The following is an 18,553-nucleotide window of genomic DNA, read 5'->3' on the forward strand; positions in this document are numbered from 1 at the left end:
GGTCTTTCCTTTCGAAGTAGAAACGACGCGTTTCTCACGGCGAGACCAAGCGATCGTAGGAACCTAACGTTGGCGTTGCTGAGAACGGCTCTCTTTCCTCCTCGACCACCACCACCACCTCTTCTCTTCCTTACGCTTTCGATTACGTCGTAGAACGGGCTAGCTCGCTCGTTCGTACAATCCGCGCTCGATCCGTTCAGAACGAGCATCCCTCTCGCTCTTTCTCTTCAGGTCGCGGAGATACGCGCACACACACACACACTAACTGCGGCGACGACGTACGTGCAGTCTAATCGTTATCTCCTCGCCGCGAAAGTCGATCAATCGATCGTTCTGATCCACGATTCGCACCGTGATATCGGTGACGTTTCGCGCGACGATCGGGAGGTAAATGATCTGCGTCGGAGTCTCCGACAGTTTATATTCCGGTGGAACTTTCGGCGCGAATTCGTGTATCGCGTGCACCGAGCGTCCGTTGCTGTACGCTCCCGTGGTAATGCTGCATTCGATGCGAATTATGTTCACGCTCATGACGTCAACGGGTCCGTTGGAAACGTACCATTTGTTCGGTTTTAGGATACGATCGCGCGAGAAACCCAAAAGAGAACCGATGTTGTTCGGTTTTGTAAAATTCACTCTGTAGGCGCACTTTATCTCGCTCCTCATGGTATTCTCGTTGGCGCGAAGAGCGAGTATTGTTCTATCGCCGCCGTCATCGTCGTCGTTCTTGCCGTCGTTGTCCCCGTATATGCCATAACCGTCGTCGTCGTCGTCTTCGTCCTCGTATATGCGATAAGCGTCGTCGTTATCGTCGTCGTCGTTCTTCTCCGTTCGTTTATTTTCTTTTACCCGTCCAGCGCCACCGGCCTGCAGTTTTTCTCTCTTTTCTTTCTCTTTTTCTCTCTCGCGGGAGCGACGTTCGCGATGAAGAAGAGCGGCGCGCAGATATCTGCTCACGGCTCGCAGCTCGTACGACCCTTCCGGAACGACGATCTTCCGGTCGTCCCCGCCGAAGTAGAATCGATTGTTCGCCGACGTAACGTTCGGTATCGAATTGTACGTCTCAAAAGTCGCCAAACCCAGCTCGTACTCGCCGTCGCTCAGATCCAAAGCGGGAAAGTGACTCGCCGTGAGAACGCTGCTGGTTCCGGTTAACGTGAGCGTCAGCGACATTGCGGGAGAACGTCGATCGTTCGCCACCGTTCCCCCAATTGATCTCGCGAAGAAATCGCAGGCACAGCTGTCCGCAGATTCTCTGCTCGAACGTCTGGAACGCGCGACGATTGTACGTCACGATCGCGCTCTCGCCGCCACCGCCGAGATATCGCGCGAGATCCCTCGGCGGACGGAGATTTCCGAACGCGTCGAAGTAGATCGCCGCGTTCCCTTTTTTCGCGTAAGCGACCCAATGCGTGCCCGGATCCGCCGCGTCGTCGAGATTCACGATGCCGCACTCCGCGTGTCGCACCCTCGTCGGCAGAGCGTCGCGCATGAACACCCCACGGAAGAACGGTATGCGTAGGCGACGCGCCGATCGATCGAGCTGCTCGTTCGTCGTGACGCCGTACGGCGGCAGATCCGACGTCGCCGCTAACGTCGCCTTCTTCCGCGAAAAAATTTTTTTTTCGGCGATTCTCCTCGCGCCACCTCCGCGCTTCTTATACGGCGTGAGGTACAACCCGCGACCCTCCATCGCGCGATTGTGTCGCTGCAGTTCCTCGAGTTCCCGTCGCGCCGCTTTGCCGGCGCTCACCGCCTTGGCCACGCCGGCCGCGCCACCGATCAAGGAACCGAGCGCACCCAACATCGGTAGAAAAGGCAAGAAGCCGCCGCGTTTCGCCGTCGGAAGTATCCTCCGCCTCTTCCTCCTCGTCTTCGCGTTTTTCCCCGTTCCTTTCCTCTTTCTTCCTTTTTTTCTTTCCATACCCATGCCCAGTTTCGTCTTCGCTTTCATAGCCGCCCATACGGCCGCCGCGGCGAGTCTCTCACTGACCGCCGAGTCCTTCGCGGTGACGCGCTCGCGCGCCCTCTCGGCGAGCAGTCGATCGGCGACGTGTCGTTCGGCGAGCTCGCCGCTTCGCGAATACGCTATGTCGTGCTCGCGACACGCCGCGTCCAACGGATTGATGCCTTTGTCGCCGCGCGCTAGTCTCTTCGCTAGACGCGTACCGGGTCCGCAAAACTGATAGCCGGGTATATGCAGCTCGAAGGGAATAGCGTTTATCGCGCGATCGAGTAGACCGGCGCCGCGCATTCGGTCGCGGTTGCGGGAGGGTTTTTTCTTCTTCTCAATTCGAACGGAAACGTTTCGACAACTCACCGTTCAGAGCGAGCGCGCGGTTGCACTCGTAGCAGTCCTTGACGAGCGGCGGTGGACCGTCTATGTGCGTTCGCTGCCACGGACGATTGTAATGTTCCATACACGAGCGATATCTCTGCACCTCGGGATCCGCTTTTATATGTTCGGGCAAACGGTCCCACAGCAGTTGCACGTATTTCTCAAATTTACGCAACAGAACGATCTTCGGAACGAATTCCAGCTCCTCGGCCGTTAGATCGAGAATATCGCGCCTGTCCGTCAGTAGGATGGGAAACATCTCGATCACCGACGCGCGCGCGAACGATTCGTTGCTTTTGAGATCGAATTTCTACGGATACGACGACGCGCTCGCGCTACTTATACTTGCGCGCGAAGCGTCTGCGCACGCGCGACGAAACGAAACGACGTCCGTGCTGCCCTCCCCGCCTCGGCGCTCGGGCGCGTTCATCGCGCGAACGAGCGCGCGCTTGCGGAAAAGACCGAGAGAGAGAGAGAGCGAAAGAGGGAGGGCGCAATGCGATTCGTGCGACAGTCGGTGACGATAGGAGTCTCGAATGTGGATCGCTAAACGCAGGCAAGCTCGGGCGCGACCGAGGGAGGAAACGGAGAATCGCGCAGACACGGTCCTCTCTTGCCGAACGTCGTACGCTGCATCATCTGCGGTCCCTCTAACTGCGGTAAGACGAACGTTCTGGTGAGTCTGCTGGAACAAGCGCACGGTCTTCGTTTCGAGAACGTATACGTGTACTCGAAATCTCTGCAACAACCGAAGTATCGATATCTCGAACGATTGTTCGAGCCTATGGAGGAGATCAGCTATCGCGCGTTCTCCGACAATCGCGACGTCGTTCCGCCCGACGAGGCTCTTCCCGACTCGGTCTTCGTCTTCGACGACGTGGCCTGCGACAAGCAGGACAGAATGAGGGAGTACTTTTCTATGGGTCGACATTCGAATATCGATTGCTTCTATCTCTGTCAGACGTACGCCAAAATACCGAAACATCTCGTGCGCGATAACGGAAATCTGTTGATCCTGTTCAGGCAGGACGGCACCAATCTGCGGCACGTGTACGACGATCACGTGAACATCGACATGTCGTACGACGAGTTTCGCGCCTTCTGTCGCGAGTGTTGGCGACGCACCTACGGTTTCGCCGTGATAGACAAGGACAGCGCGTTGCGAGGCGGACGGTACAGACGGGGGTTCCACGACTTCGCCGTGCTGTAGAGCCGATCAGTGCGCTTCGCCGAACGACGCGAGTATGAGCGCGATCGCGGAAGAGAGGACCGCGCGAAAGATAGCCAAAACGCGCGCCTCGATTCGCAGGAAGTACGCCGCTCTCAGGGTCGGAAAAATGGAGAGCGAGATCGCTCTGGAAAAGAGGTACGAGCCCATCGTCAAACCTCTGAAACGGCTCGCCGATGACGCGGACCGCAGGGGTAAAGGACCGGGCAAGATTGACGACGACGACGACGACGGCAGCTTTACGCTCGCGAGAAAGATGAAAACGACGAAGAGAGCAAAGAAGGATAGTGACTACGGTGATGACGACGACGATGCAGACGCCGACCTGGAGCGCGATTACGGGGAGGACGACGACGTATTCACGCCAATAAGGACAACGACGACCGCGGGAAAAAAAGGAGAGTCGCGTCCAGCACGGTTGAGTTCGGCTCCCGCGACGACGACTCGCGAGCTCCACGCCGATCCACGCCGATTCGGTCCGGTTTTTACCCAGAGAACACGAGATCGTCTCGGAGACTACGACTCCACCCCCCGCGCTAGAGACGTCCGTCAGGGAGTCTTTGAGCACGGCGGAAGGTCGCGACGCTCTGAATAGCCAACTAGGACCGTTAGGGCGGGAGTACGTGGGCGCTCTTCTGAGCGGCGACAGTAAAAAAGAGATCGACCACGTCTACGGAGTGTATCTCGGCGAGCACGGCACGATGCTGGGTAACAAGCGATTTGACGTGGCCCCGGATGACTCCGTGATTATCGACAGTGTACGGTACAAGGGCACGCGCGATCTGTACGAGTTGATCTTCATGCGAATTCCCAACGCTCGCGTCTACACGGAGAAGGACAAACGAACGTACAGGAGTATACTTTTCGCCCCCAGCGCTCACAAACGCGGTCGCAGCGCCGTCATGCCTGTCAAGGGTAACAGGGGACACAAGTACACAAAAATAATAGCGCCGCTCGTACACCCGTCTCACACAGTTGGGACTACGAAGGGCGCCGGACTACCGTCGGCCATGCGACTGACCGACAACGCGATCGATTACGTTCACTGGGACGATCCCAACGAGCTGGTCGATCGACTTCGACTGCTAGACGCTTCTCGTCGGGCCGGCAACAACGCTCACGACAACGAAATTCTGTCGATAATCGAGGAACTTCGCGAGGCCGGTTTCGTCGTAAATTGATCGGTCGCGTCGATCGCGACGGCAGTACGTATCGCGCGCTCTCCAGCGCCTCCCCCGCGCGCGCGCGATGTCCGTGAACAAATTCGGCATGTCTCTGACAAATCGGAGCAACGGTGACGGAATCGACGGTGCGTCCACGGTGCGATTACGCTCCTCGATCAAATCCCTGCGTAACTACACGCGCAACAACGCGCTCTTTATGAGCGAGGGTTTCTACGACGCGAGGGAGCGCAAAATACGGCGGGTAGCCGCGCCGGAGATCGACACCGACGCGACGAACAAGAGCTACGTCGAGGACGCGATCGGACGATCGAAGAGAGGCGCGACCGAAGAATTGACAGGCGAAATAGCGGCGGTGAGGAACGACGCGCTTCTCTCGAATCGAAGCTCTTACGACGCGCGGGATCGCAAGATACGGCAGGTAGCCGCGCCGGAGGTTGGCACCGACGCGACGAACAAGAGCTACGTAGAGGGCGCGATCGGACGGCTCAAGAGCGTCGTAATCGAAGAGATCAAGAAGAACGACGCGACGCTGAGGAACGACGCGCTCCGCTTGAGTCAGGGCTCTTACCACGCGAGGGAGCGCAAGATACGAGGAGTAGCCGCGCCGGAGGTCGACACCGACGCGACGAACAAGAGCTACGTAGAGGGCGCGATCGGGCGACTCAAGAGCGTCGTGATCGAAGAGATCAAGAAGAACGACGCGACGGAAAAATTGAGAGGCGGAATCGCGACGCTGAAGAACGACGCGCTCCGTTTGAACGAGGATTCCTACGACGCGTCGGAGCGCAAGATACGACGCGTGGCCGCGCCGGAGTTCGACACCGACGCGACGAACAGGAGTTACGTGGAGGACGCGATCGAACGGTTCAAGAGCGCCGTGATCGAAGAGATCGAGAAGAAGAACACCGTCGATCGAGAGTTCACGGGCGTCATCGTGACAAACGCGAACCAGGGTTTGAGAGACGAAATCGCGAGGTTTCGAAACGACGCGCTTCTCTTGCGCGAAGATTCGTACGACGCGTCGGAGCGCAAGATACGACGCGTGGCCGCGCCGGAGGTCGGCACCGACGCGACGAACATGGGCTACGTCGAGGGAGCGATCGCGGAGCTCAGAAAGAACTTCAAAGATCTGATAAGAGAATTTAGAAGCCAGTTCGTAACTGTGAAGAATACCGAGGATAAGCACGAAATCCAGATCGCCAGAATTCTGAGTATATTGAACCTTCTTGAGCAATGAGCGTGGAAAAACGGAGACTCGTGGAGGAATTGCACGCGCCGGCGCGAAAAAACTTTCCTCGCCGCCGCGTCGTGGTGCGCGGTTACGACGACCTGTGGCAGGCCGACGTGGTCGAGATGCGTCCCTATTCGCGCGAAAACGCGGGTCACAATTACATTCTGACGGTCATCGATGTACTGAGCAAGTACGCCTGGGCGATCCCGCTCAAGACTAAGAGCGGAAAGGAGGTCGCGACGGCTCTCGGAAAGATCTTTCGCGAGGACGCGCGACACCCTAGGAATCTGCAAACGGACAAAGGAAAGGAATTCTACAACGCCGACGCGCGCAAAATCTTCGACGCGCGCAAGGTGAATCACTACTCCACGTATTCGGTGATGAAAGCGTCGGTGGTGGAGAGATTCAATCGCACGTTGAAAAACGACATGTGGAAGCTCTTCACGCTCCAGGGATCGTACAGATGGATAGACTCGCTGCCGCGCCTCTTGTCGCATTACAATCGTCGCAGACACAGAACGATCGGAATGCGTCCGGCGGACGTGACGCCCACCGTCGCCGAAAAACTGTTGCGCACGGTGTACAGTCGCGCGAAGATCGCCGTGCCGGCGAGATTTCGAGTCGACGATCCGGTGCGCGTGAGCAAATTCAAAACGATCTTCGAAAAGGGCTACACTCCCAATTGGACCACCGAGATATTTCGCGTAGCCAAAGTACAAAGGACCAATCCCGTTACGTATCTGCTGAAAGACGTTCGCGGAGAAGCGATAGCCGGAGGATTCTACGAACACGAGTTGCTGCGCGTCTCCAATCCCGACGTCTATCTCGTGGAAAAAGTCCTGCGTAAGCGCGGCAATCGAGCGTACGTGAAGTGGCTGGGGATGGACAGTTCGCACAATTCCTGGATAGATAAGGCGTCTGTGTTGTAACAGAAATAATTAGACATTCGTAAATACGCGCAACTTGTACTTTATTGTTAATAAAAAATTTACACATTCTTTGGTTTGTTTCTTACGTGCTATTGATTTTTCTACGATAAAACAATTTTAGAAAGCGTATGATATTGTTTCTTTTCTACAACGGTATTCCGTAATGTCCCCACGGAAGCGTTTCCTCGCTGTCCAACGTCACGTATCGCTTATCGTCGTGCGGACTGTGAGCTAGTTTTTGCTCCGACACGGTGCAACGTCGAGCGTATGCACGACTGGCGCGTCCTCAGCTCGCGCGCGTCCCGCAAGCACGCCACGTAATCCTCGAACGTGATCTTCTTCGCGACTACGTTTCTTTTAACACCCTTTATTCTTTTGGTGTCGTCGCGTCCGAGTACCCTGTAGGTGTACATCTTCGCTCTGAGGCCTACGAACTCCGTCATGATCGCACCGTTGTTCTCGTCCTTCATCAGACCGGGCACCTTCTTGTTGACGCGCGGCATACCGTGCGCGTTATTCTCCGCGTAATCGCTCGTGTCGAACCTGTCTATGTCGCGTCTCATACGCTCGTACGCGTCTTCGCACTCCAGCGAATAGATCAGACTATCGGTATCAGTGTACAGAATTCGACACCGGTCGCGATAGAGCGGCGCCATGTAGTCGTAGTGAAACTCGTAGAGACGCGTCTTGGATATCTCGAGAATACACATACCCACGTAGACCGGCTTGTTAAATTTTACCTCGAGCTTCCGCAGCTCGATCGCGACCAGATTCTTCGAGAAGACGCTTCTGCTGTGAAAGTTCGGCCTGCCAATCAACGCCTCCGCGCCGTATCTCCCGTCCCATCGCGTCACGAGACGCACGTCCACGTGAGCGCGCACGTTCTCCATCGTTTTGCCGAAGACGGCATTGTTCATCAGTTTGTACATGTTCCGTTCGAATTCGTTGCTCGCGCGCGTCCTGAACGTCGTGTTCAGCTCGATGTAGCCACGAAGCCACGGCGACTGGGCGAATCGCAGCACTCGACGAACGCGCGTCAGACGCAAACCCAGTCGCAGACATTGCTGCAGGTTTCGATAGTGCGTCACGTAGCGCGATTTGTCGTAGAGAGTAGCGAGCAGTTTCTCCTGCCGCTTACCGGGCGGTTTATCGCGCGTCGGACACAGCGGCAGGTCCGCGTGGGCGTCGTGCAGTTCCGGCGAATACTCGAGATCCACCTCCAGAATGTAACCGACCTCGCTGTCCGTCGGCACGGTCGTCACGTCGAAATTCTCGGGGTCGTCGAGCCAATGGAAATTCGCGTACGGCAGCGATTCGCTCATAGCCCAGCCGTACAGATTGTTCACGTCGTAATACATGAGATACGTAGTGGGCTGGGACGAGTCGTACGTCGGTACGTGCCTGTTGTTGGCTCGCGCGTACCTGAGCGAACATTGACTGAGGCCACCGCGTATTCCGCGTTCCACGAACATCGCCATGTCGATGTCGGTGAGCAGCTTGAAACGCACGCCGGTGTACCTCAACATAGCGTCCCACGTGTACCCCGGCAACGTATAATAATACGCGGGATCCAGCCCGTAACTCGCTAACACGTGTCCCGAAAATTTTCAAAGATATCCGCCAGAAGAAGCACGTCGGTCTTGAGATACAGATCGCTGTACTCGCCGAGATCCTGCACGCGAAAACGTCGCCAGACCCTCGTCGCGTGCTCGTAATCGCTCTCGCTCGCGGTCTCGTCGGTCAGGGAGCTGTAAAAGACCTCGCGCGGCGGAAGCTCGGTCTCCCGCAGTTTGTCCTCGCTGTCGACGTACTCGTACGGAAATACTCCCTTGCGAGTAAGCAGATTGAGATCCTCCGTGCTCAAATCCGCGTTCTCCGAGCGCGTTATTCTCAGCTTGTCCTTGTCCAGATAGGACGCCAGGGTTTCGAGACTCGCGGCTAAAAATTTGTACGAGTCTACGAATCGAAGCTTCACGAGTCGATTCCACATCCCGTCCGTTTGCGTCTCCTTAACGGTCTTCGAGAAAGATATGTAATTTTCCTTCGTAAGCGGCAGGAGTTCGACCCCACCCTCGAAATCGTTCGCGATTTTCTCGATGATAAAGTGCGCGTCGTAACCCGACAGATTGTGGAAGAACACGGGAATCACGTACACGTTTCTGTAATTCAGATTGCAACGAGAATGCGCCGGACCTCTGTACCGTCCGCTTAGATGACAGTGATCTCGCACGCGCTTGTCCTCCGGTTGGAACGCTTTCCGACACACGTGACAATGCGTCGCGCGCCAAAATTCGAGTTTCTCGTCCTCCGTAAGTTCTACCATCGATATATTGCTGGAGAATTTAATCTTTGCGTGACGTGCGAGAACGCGAAGCTCGTTCACGAACCACGCAACGCAGTCGTCGCCGCGACGATATCTATACGTGGACACGGTATCGTCGTAGGTGCAGCACAGATAGTAGCCCAGGCTGAACGGTACGTGACGCTGATAAGCGTATCTTTTCGTTCTCGCGCCTTCTTCGGCATTCTCCCTCTCCCGCTGTTCGAGAAGACACTCCAGATCCGCGTACACCATGAAGGGGAGTCGCTCCTTTCTGTCGTGATTGTCGAACGACAGCCACTTATCGTCCTCGTTCGGAAGAACGATGGCGCAGTCGTTCATTCGGCCGCAGTCGACGCTGTGAGCGGCCAACTTTTCGCGCGTATAGAAATAGTGTAGACATCTGCGAAGTAACGTGCGTGCGATTACTATGCGTATATAAAATAACACCGCGTCGTTTTCTTATTCCTCAGGTTGCTTTACTTACCGATCGCAAACGTGCTTCGCGCACCGTTTCGCGGTCAATTGCGAATTCACCAATCGCGACAGATTCTTTATCCAGGCGAAATGGCCCCTGTTGACGCCGCGTAGCGTATCGCGCAGATACAGGAGATTTACGTGTCTATCCCTCTTATCGTCGGTTAACCGCAGAGGCACGATCGCGTTGCGGTCGGCGCCACGTCCGAACTTATCTTTTTTTTCGATTCCTTCCCGAGTTGTAAATACGTTGATCGATACGTCGTTTTGACGTTCGAACTTTCCGATCTGTTTCAGATCTATGGGAAACTTGATCCCATCGAGATTCAGCACCGTCGCGTAATCGGGATACGAGCCGCATCGTTCCGCGTGCCACTTGGCGGGATACAGAGCCGCGACCACCGCACGCGCGAAACACGTGTCGTTCTCCGACAGCACGTTGACCACCGCCTGTTTAAGTCTTATACCTAGCGGTATCTTCATCCAACATCCCACGCGCATGGGATTACACTTGTTCACGTTCACCGTTAGGTTGAGTATTCGCGACAACGCCCATCCGCTGTCGCGTTCCTGAAATTCGTCCAACGCCGCTAGAATCGCGTCGCGCACGTGCTTTTTGTACCACTCGCCCAGATCGGACCCTTGGAGGAGCTGTTCGTTCCGCGTAGCGATACTCTTCATATCGGTCTTAACGTCCGCTACGAATTCCCCATTGAATATGACATTAACCTTTAGACACACGTGTCTGTTCAAATTATCCTGCACTTTTTCGAGCACGGTGCCCTTCGCATCCTCGAGAAATCGCGCTGGTTTGATGTACGTAGAGTTCGTCACAGCGCCGGTGAGTACGCGACTTTGGAACGCCGTATCGATCTCGACCCACGAAAATCCTCCGCTAACGCCGCTGCTGCTACCGCCGTCCCCACCGTCCAGACCGGCACCTACGACGCGTTCGTATCGTCGGCGCAGATCCTCCCTCGAACTTTTCAATCGCGCTATTCGAGCCACCAGAGCGTTCACGGCTCCAGTGTTTCCTCGCCCCCCAGATTGTCTGACTCGACAACTCTCCCGCAAGAGCCGGAGACACTCGTCGCATCGTCGTCCCCACGCGCGGTACCCGTCCACGTCGCGGACGTCCGCGGCGAGCAACTCGTCGCACTGTTTCCACATCCCATCCAGAAGGGCCTTTCACCCTCGGGAACACTGAATTTCACTCGATCGAACAGACGACGAGACTTGTAGGTGTGAATCCTACGTATCTTCTCTCCTCCGTCCACCGTCTGATAGTAAAGATAGTACTCAAGCGGCAGGCAACGCATATAATCCTTCGCCCTAACGGAGTTTGCCATTGTCGTCTCTATCCACGCTCGCTCGCGCGCAGTTCGCGCCCCGGTCTCCCTTCGCAGATGATGAGTCGCCAGATTCCATCGCGCGTCCTCCTTCGCCACCGACGCGCATACGTTTGACGGCAACGACGCGTCGACTCTCGCCGATTCGTCGTCCGAATCGGACGAGAACCTGGGCATGGACTCGTAACAGCGCAGTTCGCCGTCCGATTCCTCGGACGAGTAATAACGGCGATCGTTCATTCGCGAGTACGCATCGCTAATGTTACATCAGCAACGCTAACACGTCGAAATTAAAACCAACTACATCCCCGGCATCGTCGCGTATTCTTAATCTTTCATCAATTATCTCGTTATAGAGATACGTACGGTGCGATCGGTGATCGACGATTCCGATTTTGCGACGGATCAGATATCTCGTTACGTCGACGCGCCGCGGATCCCCATTCCTCCCGAACGGTTCGCTAACTTTTACGATCGGTTTTCCGATTTTAGAATTGAACACCGGTTTGCAAAATTCTGCGTACTCGTCACTCATACCTCATTTTAAAAAAACAACTGTAACTTATCCCATCCCCGGTGCGCTTTACGTCGCACCACTCTCTCTAGATACTGCTGCAATAGCGCCGCTAACGCGTCTCAGTCAATAGTAACAGATTCCATTCTCCGCCACTCTTCTCCAAACTATTTGGTATTGAAGAGACCTCCGGTTCGATCGACGATCGGGAATTCCGATTTCGCGATCGATCAGATATCTCGTTACGTTGACTCTCCACAAATCCGATCCGCAACACTTCCTCGCGAACGGGTCGTTGATTTTCGCGATCGGTTTCCCGATTTTCACGCTCACCGGTTTGCAAAGTTCTACGTACTCGTCGCTCATACCACGTTAGAAGAAAAAAACCTACATTAACTTATCCCGTTCCGATGCGCTTTACGCCGTCGCGCCAATTCATTTTATACTCGTTGTACCTACGGGATACACCCTTCCGGGAAGGGGACATCCGCTGTTATCTCAACGGAGGATGTACCTACAGGATACACCCTTCCGGGAAGGGGACATCCGCTCGCCGCATCCTGCGAAAAAAACAAAAGGAGGAACTGACAAGAGCGACCTCAAACGAGTTCGAACGCGCGCGATGATAACATTATTCGCGATGACGCGCGAATCGAGGCGGATTTCCGCTCGCGGCCGATAACGCGGTCGATAACGCGGTCGATAACGCCGATCCGAGCGCCCTCTCGGAGCGCCCGGGAACGACGATCCCCCCCACCCCCGGTGGCAACCCTGCGGCGCGAAATTCCCCATCACCCACCTAGGGAATTTACGTCTTTCAGGTTACCGCAAGGTGGCAACACTGCGGTGGCAACACTGCGGTGCGAACTTCCCCATCACCCCGCCTAGGGACAGGTGTTCCCACAAAATACTCGCTTCTGATTGGACAGCCTCGAGTCTTCGTACCGCGATCTGATTGGACAGCGATACACCTTTGTCCAGTTCCAGGGGAATGTTTGTCCGGTTACAGGGGAAATTTCCCCTCACATCTGTCCCCCTCACCCCCCCTGTTTCCCCTTGCACCTGTCCGCCCTTCACCCCCCCTCGCCCATCCCCACCCCATGCCCCCCCTCGTCCCCCTCGCCCATCTCTTATGGCGTTCCCCCCGCGTGCGCGCGTCCCCCCCCCGCTTCCCCTCGGTTGCACCCGGCAGTCGAGGGTACTGTTATTGGTCTACTGTAACAGAATTTATTCTACAATGAACGGTCGCGGTATTTACAATGGTGCGGTGAGCGCAGGACACAGAGTCAGGGCGCCCGCGGTATGGGCGGGAATGCACGAGGGCGGCGATCGGGACGGGCGATCGGCTTGTGGCGGGTGGCGCGAGGTAAAGCGCGGTGCGCACGGGCGCGGATACGGTGACGAGATCGCGGTAACTCGGCGCGTATTCGGCGGGAAGGCGGCGGGATAACGCTGGCGCGGGTCTGGCCACTGAGACGCGCTCGGGGAAGGCAGAGAGGGCCGGAGGCGCTCTACCTTGGTCCTGACTAGCGGGCGTGGTGCGCAAGAAAGCTGGTCGTCGATCGAGAATCGCTCGGCGAAGGCAGAGAGGGCCGGAGGCGCTCTACCTTGGTCCGGACTAGCGGGCGCGTTGCGCAAGGAAGCTGGTCGTCGATCGAGAATCGCTCGGCGAAGACAGAGATTGGCGGAGGCGCTCTACCTTTATAGAAGTTGTGATTTTCGTTAAAGCAGGGCACACACACACCTGTGTATGCCTGCTTTATAGAAGTTGTGATTTTCGTTAAAGCAGGGCACACACACACGTGTGTATGCCCTGCTTTATAGAAGTTGTGATTTTCGTTAAAGCAGGGCACACACACGTGTGTATATGCCCTGCTTTATAGAAGTTGTGATTTTTACATAGAAGTAGCCTGCGGCGGAACCCCTTCCCCCGCATAATAAAACTAAACAAACTCCCAGCGTGATACCTAACTGCTTGAATCAAGACGCTTGGTTATTCCGCACGATTGACCAGTCAATAGTCATCATATTTAAAATTGGCGCACTTTTGCATGCGCGTGCGGCCACTGAGCATGCGCGTGCGGCCACTGAGCATGCGTATGTGGCCGCAGGGCATGTTCAGTGTTGCTACATCTCGTCGGTATGATGGGAATCATAACCTGATTCCTGTCAACTTTAACTGTTAATATCTCGCTTCGCGTGGCAGAGCGACACTTTTTTCTGCCAGATTCGGTCGTTTTGAGCAAAAACGCGTCGATTAAGCCTAAGTACATCAAAATCGGAGGTGAAGGGTGTAAACTGAATAATTACCTATATTAAATGCAAATTCACGCTTATCTGAAATTTATAGATAGAAGATAAGAAAATACGAAAAAAACATACCGATATTTAAAAAGATTCCATATATTATAGTGCTAGAAATTCAGATAATGTAACTAACTGTAGACATACCTTTGATCTCTTTTTCAGTCATGTTTGAAGAGAATAGCACTGGTGCATTTTCCATAAGATTCGGCGCTATATTCAGAATATCAGGCTCAATAGTTGCTTCTTCTTTCGGTGGTCCTCCACCAGTTGCTAGATATGGGCTGCGTTCGTAAACGTTACCATAGAGTAAAAATGCCTCTAAAACCCGTTCAGAAAGTCAGCGGGGGAAAAGCTACCTTTACCTACTAGCGTTCAGAAAGCCTTGAGAAATTACCCAGGGCATTCCTCAACGTACCCTGCTCGCGACTGAGGTAGAGTTTACCTGTCATGCGCAGAAACGCACTTTTCGCGTATTACACGTGTATTACACGAGGTCACGAGAAAGAATATAAGAAGTTCGAAAACATGTCTGCGATAAAATGTGGATCACAATCCCAAACTTTGTACGAAGTTGTAGAAGGCGCCGGTGGAGTTCCAATTTTTGATGCAGAGATGTCAAAAGTATTATTACGCGACAAAATAAGTAAGTTAACAAAATATACATTAGAGGTTCGGTGTATCTACACGCCCTTTGTCGTGTCTCAATAGACACGAATTCTGTTTTCAAACACGCTTTTTTATGCTTAATATCTACTTCCTTGCTTTATGGAAATTCGAAGTTAATTGTTAAAATGTTTACAATTAATACAACAAGTAATATAACCCCCTTAAACGATACTTTTACAGCAGGTAAAATTAATTTTATCTCTTTAACTGAGAACATTATTGAAACTATTCTGCAACCGTATGGATACGAAATTATGTTACCCGAAAAAGATATTGATGTCGCGATAACAAGTTCATCACGAGATGACAATAAGTCCGAAGGTATGACAAATATTACTAATTTATAAATGTGTTTAGTTAATAATCTGTTTTTATGTATTATAAGTTACATTGCTATTTTACAGTCACACATATAAATCTCAGTGATGCAGCCAATTCGTCTCGCTGTATGACATTTATTTCTAACTTACAATTAGAGAAAACTGATGAGAATACGAAACCGAGAGTCTTAGAAGAAAGTAATGGAAGAACTCCAGATAAAGGAATGAAAAGCTTGTGGACGGATAAAAGTAGAGCAATGCTCCTATACTTGTACAAGAAATACAAAGATGATTTTAGTTCCAATTGCATAAAAAAGGACGATATCTGGGCTAAAATTGCCTGCGATATGAAACACGAAGGCTATAATTTTGTTGCAGCACAATGCAAAGAAAAAATGAAATATATGAAGAAGAAGTACTTTAAAAAAATAGACAATATGGGTCCCAAAAGTACTGGTGCAGCACCAGTAAAATGTGAAAACTTCGAGGAACTTGACGAACTGTTTTGGAAATAAGCCCAATGTTACTCCTGTTGCTATAGCAAGCTCATCACGAGATGACAATAAATCCGAAGGTATGACAAATATTACTTATTATAAATGTGTTTATAGTTAAGAATCTGTTTTTATTTATTATGAGTTACCCTTGCTATTTTACAGTCACACAGATAAATCTTAGTGATGCGGAAGTTAATAAAAAAAAAGGGCGAAAAAGAGCGAATGCAATGACTCTGAGCGACCTGAAAGTGATGTTTGAAGAAAGAGAAGAAACGAAGAAAGCTAGGCACGAAGAAAAAAAAGAAAATTCTTCAATCAAGTATCGATTCTTATGAAAGCATGATGGACAAATGTAAAGCTGTGAGATTGTTTAATTTTGTTTCGTCCGGTTTGTTTATTTTATATAATATATTTTATATAATCATAAATTAATTATATATCAGTCAATATAGATTATAAGAAGATTATTAGAGTACGCATCCAAGAAAAACCATATTGAGTGTTAGTGATTTAAGCAATATTTGATTTAATAATTTGTCGTTTTTCTTGGATGGGGAAGAAAAACCGTGAGTTTTTATTTTTTTTAATCTGTGCCAAAGATGCGGTAGACTGCGTTAATCCTAAAAATCGCCCGGGTGATCGAAATTAAAACTATATTATTTTAGCCCGGTATATATTATTTTTAACCGTATAATCCTACTTTCTTATATGTATTAATAAAAGTACATTATATATTTCTAAATATTATTTGTCGTACTCAAAAGAATTCGCAATATTTAACAAAAATCAAATTAATAAAACATAAGGATATTATAATCAATCATCATTACGGTTTAATTCCTCACACAGTGCATCCCGACGTTCATTTCCAACTCGTTTTTCATTTTCACTCTCGTATATAATCTGTTCTTGTTGATTTTCCACTATTGCGTCCATACCTTCTTGTACGTATTCGCGTATTAATCATCACCAAAATCTAGGCATACATTATGCAAAACGCAGCACGCAAGTATTGTTCCGGGTATTAAATCGATTCCGTTCATATCCAAATATTTTAGGCGTCTAAATCGGCCAAATAGAGAGCAAATGCTCTTTCAATTGTTTGCCTTGTCTGCGAAAGTAGTGTATTAAATTTCTCTTGCTGTTTTCTTAAATTTCCTCGATTCATATATGGAGTAATACACCACTTCAAAGTAGGATATGCTTTATCTGCTAAAATAAATTCATCATGTGGAAAATACTTTTCTGGATTTTGACGTATCGAATGATAAATATCAGAATTTCTAAAAATCCTAGCGTCATGTACTGAACTAGGGTATCCCGTATAACAATCTGTGAATTTTAAATTGGCATCGCATATTGCTTGCAGCGTTATGGCGTATTGCATTTTACGATTTATATACGTTTCGGCATCTTTTGATGGCGCTTTAATTGGCACATATGTCCCATCGAGAGCACCTATGACACCATCAATTCTAGCCATAGCTTTAAATTGTTCTTTTATCAATGGAAGCTCCTGTTCTGTTGGCCAATGAATCATTTGAAGTGCCATGACATTTAAAGCTGTCGTAATTCGAACAACGCAGGAAAACAATGTAGATTTGCTTAAATCAAATCTTTCTCCGATCGATCTATTGTCATATAAAAGAACATCAATTTTAAAATTAATTTCAACCAGGATTTCAACTTAATAAATAATAGTAATAGCTTAAATAAATTAATTAATTAATATATTATATATTATATATTAATTAACAGAGCATTATATTAATATATAATATATTAATTAATTAATTAATTAATTAATATTATTAATTAATTAATTAATTAAATAAATAAATAAATAATATACAGTATACACTCTTATAATCAAAGAATTACTCGCTTTTGATGTGCAGAAAGAGCGAAAATTCATATATTATGTATAAATAAAAAACAATATATATTTTAGCATACACACAGAAAAATATATACTACCTACAAGTTAATATTACTTACTTCAAGTATTTGATAAGTTCATATATGAGCAAATCTACCATAAGTCGTCATAAGTATCACATTTACTCAAACATATTCTAGATCTTAGCAAGTTTAGTACTTGAAACAAGAATATTAACCTTAAATGCCACCCTGGGTCCAGCGGACCCCAACCCTTTAGATCGATATATTTTCAAATGTTCCCCCCCAAAAAGGAGCTCATGCTCCCATTGATGAAAGTTGAGTGATTGACCTACCCGCTTGTACACTTAGCAGTACTCAGTTACTTAATTTTTTATACTATGTTGAAATTGAAAATTTTAACAATATAAGCATTTATTCTCTTTTCTAAGCCTTGAACAACATTGAAAATAATTTTCATAACTAAATATCAAAAAATCAATGAGTAAGGAGACATTTTTCATGCTGGGGTCTTTAGACCCCATGTGTCATTTACGAGATTCTTGAGAGGTGGAGCATTCAGAGTTAAATTAATACGAACATTCTGTTTACTTACAATATAGAGTCCACGGAAGAGAAGCATATACTTCAATAAAGATATCACATTTTCTTGAGAGAAGTTTATCCGTTATTTGAATCAAGTAAAAATTTTATTCATCTAGAATAATCGTTTACTTCAAAAAAGAATTTGTATTCTTGATGATTACAATTAATATTATTTTTATTTATTTAATTTTCTTTAATTCTATAGTTCCTAAGTGGAATGTAGGTTAGGAGGTTTTCGTGCGCGGTGCGGAGGGGTACAGTTAGAATATAAAAATTCCTGTCCTCAGGTGGACTCGAACCCGGTTCCTCGTGGTTATGAGTCTGACACTTTATCACTAGGCCACATCTCTGATTATATTCTTAGCTGCTGCAGTATCTAGTTTTTCATAGAAGTGATTCATTGATTTCAAGTATTTCATATTCTTACCTAAAGAATCAGTAAATATTCAAATCAAGCTTATGTGGTTTTTCTTAGATAAGTTTACAGAATATACTTGAAATCAATGAATCACTTCTGTCAAACTAGATACTGCAGCACTAGATATATCAGAGATGTGGCCTAGTAATAAAGTATCAGACTCATAACCACGAGGAACCCGGTTCGAGTCCATCTGAAGACCAAAATTTAATATTCTAAACTGTACCCCTCCGGACCGCGCACGAAAACCTCCTAACTAGAAGAATGTTGTTCCTAATACAGCCAAGTATT

General features: G+C 49.9%; 1 pseudogene; it reads right to left on the reverse strand.

The window, feature by feature from the left end:
• Nucleotides 1-16,126: 16,126 nt before the first annotated feature.
• Nucleotides 16,127-17,046, reverse strand: LOC139782293 (putative nuclease HARBI1; annotated as a pseudogene).
• Between the last annotated feature and the right edge of the window lie 1,507 nt (nucleotides 17,047-18,553).

Source organism: Temnothorax nylanderi, unplaced genomic scaffold, assembly GCF_030848795.1.
Source record: "Temnothorax nylanderi isolate EJ_2023f unplaced genomic scaffold, tnyl_v1.0 TNYL_tig0402_pilon, whole genome shotgun sequence".
NCBI lineage: Eukaryota > Metazoa > Arthropoda > Insecta > Hymenoptera > Formicidae > Temnothorax > Temnothorax nylanderi.